Below are 13,581 nucleotides of genomic sequence, written 5' to 3' on the forward strand. Positions count from 1 at the left end.
TGTGGGGAGCAAAACCCACAGAGGACCCTATGGGCTACAGCCCGCAGCCAGTGTGGGGACAGTGTCCCCGTGAGCTGTCGAGAGGGGCTGAGCAGGGCAGCCTGGATATCAGGAAGGGCAAGGGCTTGGGTGGCAGGAAGACTCAGGCCCCATTTCTGTCATTAAAACTAGCTTTTATGGTTTACTTTTCTGATACAAAGTTATGCGTATTTATTATAGTAAAATTAGAAAGCAGATAAAAGCAATAAATAAACAAACACCTATAATCATATCACTCACTGATTACCTCCATTACCACCCTGTTATGGAGAATTCCAGGATTCTTTCTGTGCATCGGCGCCCGCGCGCGTATGTTTGTGTGTGTGTGTGTGTGTGTGTGTGAGTGTGTGTGTGACATACAACGCCAGATTATTAAGATAGCTGGACTCACATGGGTAGAGCCAGGAATGAGTTTTTCTCTTCCTCCACTGCCTTCAACCCCACTCTGCCAGATCTCTCTTCCCTAACCTTGAAGCAAAATATGGGCATATCCCACAGCTTTTTGGTTGCTTTTAAATATTAAGTCTCATATTTAAGAATTAAAAATTCAAGTCCAGGGCCGACCCCATGGCGCACTCGGGAGAGTGTGGCGCTGGAAGCGCAGTGGCGCTCCCACCACGGGTTTGGATCCTATATAGGGATGGCCGGTGCGCTCACTGGCTGAGCGCGGTGCGGGCGACACCAAGCCAAGGGTTGCGATCCCCTTACCGGTCACATAAAAAGACAAAAAAAAAAAATTCAAGTCCAATCTAAATCAAAACTTCTATCTCTCATTTAGTTCACAGCTTTTCCCATTCCCCTAGCTCAAGCCTGGCCCAGGGATGGGAGCTGCAGGGGGAGGAAGAAGGTCTGTCCCACCCAGTCCTTGCTCTACTCAGCTTCCTCCCCTTTTCACAACATAAATAAGGGGACAGGGGACAGGGGACAGGGATGGAGTATGGGCTTCTTGTGGTTTGTGTGTTTACTTGGCTGCTGCCGTTCATTCTTCTCTCTATCGAAGCCCTCCATTGCAGCAGGACATGTCATCTAAATGCTGACTATTTCTCTCCTGGAACATGCTTAGAGGTTCCATGTGACCCCTCTGATGGGGATTTCCCAGGAAGAACACGACCTCGGCTCAAATGCGTGGCAGCCACTGAAGGCACAGCTGCTGGAGGCTGTTGGCACCTGCATTGTCTGATGCCAAACAGCAAGTTCTTTCTTGCAGGCACCTCCATGGCTGCCCCAACACCTGCTTCCAAGGCTGAGATTTCCTTGATGAGAACTCTCTCCTCCCCTCAGTGAGGAGGGAGCGGGGCCCTTTCCTCCCCTGCTGGAGCTCAGTGGAGAGAGACTCAGGAGAGACACTGGTAGCGAGCAGGAATCCCTCTTTCATCTGGACAGACGTGTGCCTGGTGCTGCCGTAGGATTAGCAGAGGGTGAGGAAAAGTTTCTTTTGAGAGCTTGGTTTGTGTCTCCTGGAGTTTGGGAAGCAAAGAGCCTTTTGCCAGGAGCCAGGGCTGAGGGTAACCGTGGGAGCAGCCAGTACTCCCAGAATGTGTCACATAGACACACAGGGTTTTCCACGGCCCCAGTTGGATGGTAGTGGTTGCGAGCCCCAGAGGATTCCTACCCAGACAACCACCTTCGGGGTCGAGACAACCTGGGGAAAATGAGGCTGGAGCTGTACCACTGCTGGAGAGAGGGACTGAGCAGGGTTGGAAGAGATCAGCTAGAGAAGGCATTGCCCACTTGAGGGGACAGAGCTGCTCAGCCTCCCCACATGTCAGGCCTCCAAGCAGGGGTACCAGACCCTGGCCATTTCTGCACCACATGCTTGTCCTTTATGGAAAATCTTTGGTCAAGAGCTCCCCACTTTATGGGCTAGTACCTTGTCAGATCTCCATTGCAGTCTGAGGCTCTCCCTGTCTAATCCCACTTCCTCCCTCTTTATCATTTACAGCCATTGCTCCTCAATAGACCTCTTGCACTCATGACTTCACCTCAGGGTCTGCTCCCCAAAGGATCCAAACTGTCAAAGTAATGGAGAAGAATTTCAGTCCTTAGGGGCGGCATGGGGTCGCCATGGTGGAGCTGCAGCAGATCCGGGTGCAGGAGGCAGTGGACTCCATGGTGAAGAGTCTGGAGAGAGAGAACGTCCGGAAGATGCAGGGCCGCATGTTCTGGTGCAGCACCAGCTGTTGTGAGGACAGCCAGGTGTCCACGCAGCAGGTGCACCAGTGCATCGAGCACTGCCGTGTGCCTCTGGCTCAAACCCAGGCCTTGGTGACCAACGAGTTGGAGAAGTTCCAGGACTGCCTGTCCCGGTGGACCATGCATTGCAATGACAAAGCAAAAGATTCAACAGATGTGGGGAGTAAGGAGCTTCAGGTGAAGCAGCAGCTGGACAATTGTGTGACCAAGTGTGTGGATGACCACACGCACCTCATCCCGATGATGACCAGGAAGATGAAGGAGTATCTCTCATCCACTGGGAAGTAACAGCCTTTGCCAGTGGCCATTGGGACTGAGGGCAGGAATCTATGTAAAAAGAGAAATGGGAACTTTAACCTTTTAAATGAAGTTGATGAATGAAGAAATTAATGACGGCAGCAAGTTTAAGGCATATGTTGTTTGCCTCTGGACACTGGTTCTTTTTATGTTTAAATCCTAGAAAGTGAAATGGAAAAAACTCATGCTAAAATTTGAGTCTGTGATAGTACAGGAGAGTGTTTTAGAGTCTAAATTTCACGTGGCAAGTACTTGACCTGGAAGTAGGGATCTCTCTTGTACCAAGCCAGAGCCCTCAAAGTTACCATATTCTTCTTACTATACAAGCACAGGTACCAACAGGCTGGCATGTTCCTCTCACTTGCCTATGATCCGGTGGAGTTTGAAGAGAGGTGTTTCTGTTTGTTGCCAACCTCCTGTTTACCACAGTGTCACCACACCATTTTCCATAAGCTATAAAACAAAATCCATGAGGTCACTAATTTAGAAGAGGAAAAAGGGTTTCTGCGCCTTTGTTTTGCTTGGTTTTGTTTTACATACAAGGGCATGAAGTTGACTTAAGATGTAGAGTCAAAAGGGAGAGTAGTTTGGTTCCTTTTCTGGCCATCAAGATGTGGATGTGCATTTCTTGAAATTTTTTTTTTTTTTTTTTTTAAAGATGACCGGTAAAGGGATTTTAACCCTTGACTTGGTGTTGTCATCAGCACGCTCAGCCAGTGAGCAAACTGGCCCTCCCTATACAGGGATCTGAACCCGGGGCCTTGGTGTTATCAGCACCACACTCTTCTAAGTGAGCCACGGGCCGGCCCATATTTCTTGAAATTCTTATACACTGAATCTTTCAACCTGGAGACCATGCAAAAAACGAAAAAAGACCTGGGAAAAACAAAACAAACAAACAAAAAACCATGAGGGACATCACACTGAATATAGAAAGCTGAGCTTCTGTCTCATTGCCTGATGGGCTCTGAGGCCATCAGCAGCAGAGTGACAGGACAATCTTGCAGTAACACTTTCCCCTTGAAGTGAAAGGGGGTTTTGATTGTGACATATAGCAGTATCCAGGAAAGAACGGTAATGAGTATCTATTGGCTACATAAGAGAGTCATGAAGTACTGGGTTTGGTAAAACTTGATTTTCATAGAACAGAATAGAATGAAAGAAGATGAAACTCAGCATTGCTTGTCTAGCCCTCTGAATTAACAGAGCCCTACTTAGACAATCCCCTGGCAACAGGAAGGTCAAGTGATCAAAAGTAAGCAACTTGGGCTAGAACAAGCTGTGACTCCCTTAGAGCAGAGGAGGGGCAGCCCCCATTACCAACCATTTTTGCCTGGGGCCTTTGCGACATGCAGCATTTTTGCCCCAGTGTGGCACCTTATCATTTTGATAAGGACTTTGTCTTTTTACCAACTTACTACTTGATAATATAGCCTGTCTGTTTGCTGTTTCAAGGCTGTGATATATTTTCCTAATGTTTTTGTTTTGTTTTGTTTTGTTTTTTTGTCCTTTTTGTGACCAGTGCAGCCAGTGAGCGCATCGCACCAGCCATCCCTATATAGGATCCAAACCCGCGGCAGGAGCACCACTGCGCTCCCAGCGCTGCACTCTCCCGAGTGCGCCACGGGCTCGGCCCTCTAATGTTTTTGTTTTAAAAAAATAAATAAGGCTTAATCCCACCCCCCAAAAAATTTCAGACCTTGTTTCTCTAAATCATGGTAAATAATACAGGTTTAGCTACTATCTCTCATTAAAATGTGTGGACACTTTTAACCCGTTTTCCCTCAGCTTTGAAACACCAACACTTAATATCTTCTTACACACATGTATTTATCTTGTTACTTATATACTGTGTAAGTCAACTTTCACTCAATAACCTTGTGGTAACAAAACCCAAAGTCTCTGTGGCTTACAACAACGAAGATTTATTTCTAACTCACTTTATGCGTTACTGACTCCTCTGGATGTCTTCCCATAAAAGATCCATGCTGAAGGAACAACTTCTATCCTGGACATGCCTTTCTCATGCCAAAGGGAAAAGAGCAAAAAAGGTAGTGAAAACACGCCACCTCTCGCCAGGGCTCTCCCACTCACATTTTATTGGCCAAAGCAAGTCACAAGGTCAAACTGGACAATGAGACAGGAAAGTATAGTCCTCTCACAGTCATGAGGAGGAGGCGAGAATATCCCATTCTCCTATCAGGGAGCAGATACTTGGAAATATACAAGAATGCCAGAACTGAGATATTTGAGAGTCTCTTGGCCTGTCCCACATTGTGCCAAAATGGCTGCTGCAACTCCAGACATCATAGCCCTTTTCTGCACAGAAGGAAGGAAGGGCAGAGACAAACAGAAAATACTGCTAGCCGAGTCTGTCTCTTTCAAGAGTTTTCTTGGCAGTCTCTCCCAATGACTGCCACTTACATCCCACTGGCCATTCCTCTTTGCAAGGAAAGCTGGGGGATATCCCCCTGCCACATCCAACAATACAGGGATTCTGTTAGTAAGGAGGCAGGATAATATGAATCTATGCGGTCACCTTCAATAAGAGAGATATCTATACATTTTTGGAAGATGCAAGATAAACTGAAGCAAGTTGACTATTGAAGCCCAAAGAGAAAACACAGTCTAGAAGTTTCCGTGGTTGTTGCAGAGATGGTAGAAGCTGATCTACCTAACTGAACCCTGGAAAGTTTCTGGGTACAGAGTAAGCTGCTGGGTTGGAGGGCATAAATAGAAAGTGCACTAAAAAGAGATAAACTACATGAGTGTCTGATGTGAACCACGATCCTGCTGGCACCATCTTCCCCATTCCTACACAGAGAGCAGGCAGTCAGTTTCACCCCTAGGCAAGTAAAACAGAACCCAGGGACACTGAACCAAACATTCAAGGAGAGCTAAGACCCTGGCTTACAGGTTGGTGCCAAAGGATTCAGCCTTCTTTAGGCCCTTATTTGGGAGCCCCTGCAGCCCGCCTGCCCTCTTTTTGCCCACCTTACTGGAGCTCTGAATCAAAGTCCTACTCAGTGGAGACACCTTGCCTGAAAATAGACCACACAGTGGAAACCCACACCAGCTCCCCACCCTTCCTGTTTTATATATGAGCAGACAGTTGGGGCTTCCCAGGCAAATGAGGTACTCCATGGCAGGGCCAGGCACAGCAAGGTGGAGGACATCACTGTGAGAGCCAGGCGGTAAGTGAAAGTCCCACAGGCTGAATCGTGAGACTCCCCAGCCCTCTTGTACCCATGCGACAAGAGGAGGTTGCTATGAAAGTGGAGCATTCAGAGAATCACAGAAGAGTGCTAACAAATTTTGAAACCCTGCCTACCACCAATATAAATAGCAAGTGCTAGGAAGAATGTGGGTGGACTGGGGCAGCAAAAACTAAATCTTCAAATTGAGTTGAAAGAAAATGTCTAAGGTTTCTAAATGAAAAAATAGAGGAAACAACATATAGCCTAGAGTTAGGAAGGTAACCACAAGAAGAGCTAAATAAAGAAACAACAAAAAAAGGTGGTCTCTGAGTTGTGAATTCAAGGAAGGAAGGCTGGGAGGCCATTTCTTTCCATTGTAACCTGCCCCGTACTAGTTGATCTGCTGCCATGCACTTGTGCTACTTTAATAAAAATACATGGAACAAATCAAACAGGATGATTACATCTCCAGTAATGAGATTTGGAAATTCAGTCACACCAAAGGCATCAAAGACCTACTTAATAATCCCCAACAGGATTGGCCAGTTACTAGGAGACAGAAACCACCTGTTCAGAAATGACAGAAGATGCTGCAAGACAGGGCCACTGGAAGCAGTTGTATCAATAGGAGCAAACGCTTATTGATGTTTACTGGATGCCAAGCCCTCTTTGGATAGTTTTATTTGCCTGTATCTTTTCATTCTCTTAACTACTCTAAAACTGGGTGCCTATGTTATCATCCCCATTTTACAGATGAGAAAATTAAGGCAAAGAAGTAAAGAAAGATGCCCAAGTGCATAGGGTTAGTAAATAGTGTGACAGAATTTGAATACAGTCAGTTTGCCTGCAAAGCTAAACCTTAACCACTATGCAATGCTGCCTGTAAGCTAGTGCCCCAAACCTTGTATGAAAAAATATTAGGCCATAATAATAGTGGGGGTTGAGTCCCACATTCTGTAATTATAGTTAAATTCACATAATTGAAATTGACTTTCTGCAACTTGATTCTTTATAACAAAGTTTCATAATGCACATTGAGAGGCAATGTGTCCATGACAGACGAGCATGGGTCTGGGATGCTTGACTCTCTTACTCTTAAGTGACACCAGCTCGTGCAGGTCACCTGTCTCTGGAGGCTGCATTTCTTTATTCGTGAGAGAGGATAACAGTGCACAGTATGACTGGGTATGTGCGGATATCGTAAGGAGTGTATGTAAAGGGGCCGTGTAAACTGTGAACTGCTTATTACAGAATGCAAGATGTTAAGATGCTATTTTCTATAGGTCACTACCATGACTGGGAACTCTGGATCCCATCTCAGGCTCCAAACAAAGCCCCAGCTTCACCAAGCTCCACCAGTCTCTTCTTGTCCCTAAAACTCCCCATCTTCAATCCCCTTTCAACACATCCAGATTAGATTCTCTACCCTCTGCACTTTTTGTTGCATTCCTTGTATATATCACTTAACTATTGCCTCAGTTTTATCACTGAACTATGGAGGCCCCAATCAAGAGAGGAAAACGTCCAGAGAACTTGCAATTCCCTCAACAGGAAGAGCCTTACAGCAGATTATGCTTCCCATGAAGTGGGAACCCATGCGGAACAACAAGCCCCATGGAGATGCCCATGGCCAGCATCAGGCTGGTTTCACTTACCCGCCTCAGGAACTCGTTCTTGTTACCAGAGAGCAATGCTCAGTGCAAATCATGACCCCCATGGACTCTTACCAACAGGTAAGACCTTGAAGGTTAAATCCCAGCATGCTGAAATCCCCTAAAAGCAAGTTAGGTTCTGCCCCAACTGTTGCCCTATGGGGCAGTGGCTCTCATGTTTTTGGTCTCAGGGACCCTTAACATTCTTAGAAAGTACTGAGGACCCCAAGAGTTTTTATTTATGTGGGGCACACCTATCAATATTTGCTATATTAAAAGTTAAAACTGGGGACTTTAAACAATATTTATATATACTTTTAAAGAAATTACCACAATAAACCTATTTCTGTTAACCTAAATAACATATTTTTATGAAAAATAACTATATTTTCCCAAACAAAAAATATGTTGTGAGGAGAATAGCATTGCTTTACATTTTTGCAAATCTCTTTACCATCTGGCTTAATTGAAAAGATCTGGATTCTCCTGTTTGCTTCTGCATTCAGTCAGTTTCATCATCACACACACTGCAGCCTGGAAAACACCACTGCACACATGAGAAAGGGAGAGTGAAAAAGGCAAATTACTTCTTAATATTGTGACCACATTGGTTTTAACCTCAAAAATCCCCTGAAAGTTCTTAGAGACACAAAGCGGTCCCTAGACTGTGTTTTTACAACAGCTATTCTAATGAGTGTTTGGAAACAGGTGGGGCCTTTCTGGTTGTCCCAGTTAGTTGCAGGGGTCGGTAGCCAGGTTTGCTGAACATCTGCACAGCCCCAGATGGGTTTACACAGGGAAGAATTGCCCAGCACAAAACAATAGGGTGTCCAGTAAGGAGACTGTGAATTAGTGCCTTGTGGGAGATGATCTGGACTTTTGCACACTTGCCACAGCACAACTTTGCAAGAGCTTAATGAACATTTTTCAGTTTAAGTAGAAATTATGGAACCAAATTGCTTATGAAGATGGCTCACCTAATATTGAATCTAAATCCAATAATATTTTCATCATGCAGCCTTTTAACTACCATATATAGCATAATAGAAATAACTGCATGTCCCAGGCAATCTCTAAGAAAATATTACTAGTAACCGAGACAGTCCAGCAGTTGTTAATCACATGGTTTTCTTCACTTGCTGTTTTAAAGTTCTGCTGGACCTATGACCAGCTATCTGCGTGAGACAGTAAACCTTCGTGGTATCCACTTCTTTCCAGGAACAGGAGTGAAGCTCTAGATCCCATGGGGTTTCCTGATTAGGACAGCAGATGAACAGGCAGCAGTCCGTAAACTTTGGTGGAAAATGTCTCAGATAACCTCTGTTAAGTTAGCGTTCCTGCAGTTTGTTTTTTCAAACCCTATTGTAAATCATAAATCAGACTTGTGGAATCCGTGGAATTAACAGGGATGCCTGGTTCTGGTTTGCTAGCCTGGACATCCCTGCTTTCTGCGAGCTGCACTGGAGGTCAGACTCAGAATGAAGAGGGATAGATACTCCCAGCCTGCTTCCTTTACCAGCTCCCCGCATGTAACCAATAGCTCTACTCTTAGGTGCCTTTTGATAGTAATTATCAATCAATTTTATTAGTTTTATAAATGTAGTTTGCTTTTTTTGCATCCTGATTAACCTTGTCAAAACCTTGCTGTTATCAAGTCTCTCTTCCATTCAAAATGCTCAGTGCCTCCTCTTTGCATAATTATACCGTAGTTATTTATACATTGTCCCTTTGATGAGTATTTAAGCCATATATAGTTTTCCACAATTATGAACAATACTGTTCATAATGTAAATTTTACAGCCTGGTATTCAAAGGTATATTCTGCCACCAATTAGCTTTCTTTATGTCCTGCTAAGCCCCACGTAAATCCTCTGCTTCAGCAGGACTCCTCTACTTACACCACCGCTCCCTGCCTCTGTTCTTTCTCCTCCTCATCACCAAGAAAGGATCCTCTAGAGGATCAGCCTAAGACCCACTTTCTCCACGGGGCCTCTGGTGACTGCCCAGTGGTTGTTCCTACTTCAGATTCCTAAAGCATCTACCATCGGAGCCATGCAGTTGGCACTTTCTACCTCAACATTTTTTGGTATCTCCTGTTTCCTCCAGTAAAGTGACCTGCAGGCAGGAGGGGTGTCTCAGAGAGTGGTGACTGCCCAGTGGTTGTTCCTACTTCAGATTCCTAAAGCATCTACCATCGGAGCCATGCAGTTGGCACTTTCTACCTTAACATTTTTGGTATCTCCTGTTTCCTCCAGTAAAGTGACCTGCAGGCAGGAGGGGTGTCTCAGAGAGTCTCGACTGGAAGGGGGATTCCTGAAGCACGTAGCCCAGTTTCTCACTATATCACATGAATATCTGCTGGCTGTCATTTAACCCAAAATGTATTAAATATTTGAAAGTATATTTACAAAGGTTTCAAAAAGTCTTAATATTCTCTTGTAGGTTGGGTTATCCTACGCAAGTGAAAATAACTCATTGTAAAAAAAGAAAAAAAATTAAACATTGCAAAGAGATATTTTTTAAAAATTAGAAGGTAATAGTCACATCCAATCCCAGGTACAGGTCCTCCAGTTCTTTTTGAATAAAAGTATATTCAGCACTGAAGACACATATTCACACATTGTAAAATTACCCATGGGGATGGTTTGCATGTTCCACAGACACCCTTTCCTCAGGTGGGTGAAAGAGCTGGAGAAGAAGGACTGGTGTGACAGTTACACTGTCCTTGGCAAAGACCCCCGTGTGCACACTGGCCTATCTGATGTCCCCACCTCACATGCTGGCACACCTCTGCCCCAGACTGAGGAGATCTGGGCCAATAATAACCACCTACCACCCTCTATCTGTAATTTAGGGAAACTGCTGCTGCTTTTCAACACTGGCCCTGTCAAAGGACAGCTTGCTGCAGACACTTGAGGAAATAGTGGAAATGGGTAAAGAAGAAAACAAGAATCACCACCCCCACATAACCACTAATAACATTTTGGAGAATTTTCCAAATACTACACATGTGCATGCACACACACACCCCCCACAATTGGGGTTCACACCATATGTGTAACATGAGAGGCTGTGTGAGTCAAGGTTACAAGCGAGGCCTCTGGCGCCTGACTCTTGGGTCTGACCTGGCCCTACCACACACTAACTCCATGACCTTGAACAAATGATCTCTCTGCACACATCCCCTCACTTGTAAAGCTTGAATAATAGTAATAGTATCTGCCACATAGGGTTGCTATGAGCTTAAATGAAGTGATATGGATAGTGTTTCTAACAGCACCAGCATGTAAAGAACTATGCAACTTAGAATTACCATGATCATACGGTTCTCCATCTTACCTTTTAACTTAACATTTTATCATGAATATGTTGTTAAATAATCTTTGACAATATTCTTTTTTATGATTATACAGTCCTTTATCCTACTTTTTTTTTTTAAAGATGACCAGTAAGGGGATCTTAACCCTTGACTTGGTGTTGTCAGCACCATGCTCTCCCAAGTGAGCAAACTGGCCATCCCTATATAGGAACCCGAACCCGTGGCCTTGGTGTTGTCAGCACCGCACTCTCCCGAGTGAGCCACGGCCCGGCCCCCTACTTTTTTAAATTTAACATTTTATTATGACCATATGTTTTTCAACATTCTTTGAAAACATTATTTTGGATGTCTACATAATTAGTACTCTATTTTCTAAATATACCACAATTTATTTATCATTTTCTCCTGTTGCGGGACATTTAGGTTGCTTCTTATTTATCACTACTATAAGTAATACTGTGATGATATACTTAAAACTTTGATCACATCCCTGGTTATTTTCTTAGGATGGATTTCTAACAGAATTTCTAGGATGAGAGGGCATAAACATCGTTTAATGTTCACGTTACCACACTGCTATCCAGAAATAATATACCAATTATAGGGCCGGCCCGGTGGCGCACTGGAGAGTGCGCCGCTTGGGAGCATGGCGGCGCTCCCGCCGAGGGTTCGGATCCCATGTGGAGACCGGTTCCTGCTCACTGGCTGAGCGTGGTGCAGGCGCAACACCCCGAGGGTTGCGATCCCGTTACTGGTCAGTAAAAAAGACAAAAAGGAAAAAATATATATATATACCAATTATACCTTCATCAATTCTGTGTGAGAGCTGTCCTCTCACTATACCCTAGAAAGCATTTTAGTATTATCTGTTTTTCTTTTTGGCCATTTGTGAAAAGAAAAAATTTTATTTCATTTAATTTTGATTTCAATTACTAGTGATGCTAAACTTTTATTATATTGGTCATATGCATTTTTGATTGACAAAAAACTATATATATTTAATGTGTTCAATGTGATGTTTTGATATATGTATACATTGTAAAATGATTACATCAAACTATTTAAAATATCCATCACCTCACATACTTATTTTTTTGTGGTGAGAGCATATAAGATCTACTCTTTTAGCAACTTTCAAGTATGCAATATTATTCACTACAGTCATTATACTGTACAACAGATCTTCAGAACTTAGTCCTCCTGTTTAACTAAAACTTTTGAACAACGTCTCTTCATCCCCTCCCCTACCACACCCATACCCCACCCCACCCATACCCCACCCCCAGCTTCTGGCAACTACCATTCTATTCTCATTCTCTGCTTCTATAATTTTGATATTTTTAGATCCTATATGTAAGTGAGATCAAGCAGTATCTGTCTTTCTGTGCGTGGCATATTTCACTTAGTACAATGTCCTCCAGGTTCACTCATGTTGTTGCAAATGATAGAATTTCCTTCTTTTTCAAGGCTGAATAGNTTTTATTTCATTTAATTTTGATTTCAATTACTAGTGATACTAAACTTTTATTATATTAGTCATATGCATTTTTGATTGACAAAAAATTGTATATATTTAAGGTGTTTAACGTGATGTTTTGATATATGTATACACTGTAAAATGATTACATCAAACTATTTAAAATATCCATCACCTCACATACTTATTTTTTTGTGGTGAGAGCATATAAGATCTACTCTTTTAGCAACTCTCAAGTATGCAATACAATATTATTCACTACAGTCATTATACTGTACAATAGATCTTCAGAACTTAGTCCTCCTGTTTAACTAAAACTTTTGAACAATGTCTCTTCATCCCCTCCCCCACCCCACCCATACCCCACCCCCAGCTTCTGGCAACTACCATTCTATTCTCTGCTTCTATAATTTTGACATTTTTAGATTCTATATGTAAGTGAGATCAAGCAGTATCTGTCTTTCTGTGCGTGGCATATTTCACTTAGTACAATGTCCTCCAGGTTCACTCATGTTGTTGCAAATGATAGAATTTCCTTCTTTTTCAAGGCTGAATAGTATTCTTTTACGTACAATACCACATTTTCTTTATCCATTCATCCATGGATGAACACTTAGGTTGATTCCATAACTTAGCTATTGTGGATAATGCTTCAATGAACATGAGAGTGCAGATATCTCTTTGACATATTGATTTAATTTATTTTGGATATATACCCAAAAGTGGGATTGCTGGATCTTATGGCAGTTTTATTTTTAATATTTTTAGGAAGCTCTATGCTGTTTCCCATATGGCTGTGCCATGTTTTTTTCTTTGGGGAACTTTCTGTTCATGTTCCCATTTCTATTTGTTTTGTTTCCTTTTTAGTTGAGATTTTGACAAGTGTCCCTTATGTATTAGAAATTCAATTTTTCAATCACATTTAACTTTTTCCAGTTTATGGTTTATGGTTTACATTTACTCATTGATTAAGCACATAGTTCTTGAGCACCTGCTACATGCCAGGCACTACTGCAGGTGCTGGGGATAATGCAGGCAGAAAAGTAAACTAAAATCCCAGTCCTCAGGAGCTTACATTTTAGTGCAAGCTTCTATTTGAGAATATAATTTCGTGGACAGAACCTCCAGTTCCTGGAATGCCTGTTTTATAGTTTGACAAGTACATATAATTACTTAAACATAATTGGCCTACTAATGCCATCTTCCTTTCAGAAAACGATTGCACCCACATGAATATGGAAGAAAGGCCCCAAAACTTGGGCTAGTAGAGAAAATTAAATATTTTCAAATACGTATGACTGAAAGGACATCCTTAGACTTTCAGATGGGATTTGAGGCATCAAGAGTATGCTTAATGGTTATTTCTTTTTCTTCCTTCCACCTACCCTTCCAGGTGCCTCTAAAACC

General features: G+C 43.0%; 1 pseudogene; it reads left to right on the forward strand.

Moving 5' to 3' along the window:
* Positions 1-2,103: 2,103 nt before the first annotated feature.
* LOC103608164 lies at positions 2,104-2,520 on the forward strand (annotated as a pseudogene).
* Positions 2,521-13,581: the final 11,061 nt, after the last annotated feature.

This window comes from Galeopterus variegatus, unplaced genomic scaffold (genome assembly GCF_000696425.1).
Source record: "Galeopterus variegatus unplaced genomic scaffold, G_variegatus-3.0.2 Scaffold8091, whole genome shotgun sequence".
NCBI lineage: Eukaryota > Metazoa > Chordata > Mammalia > Dermoptera > Cynocephalidae > Galeopterus > Galeopterus variegatus.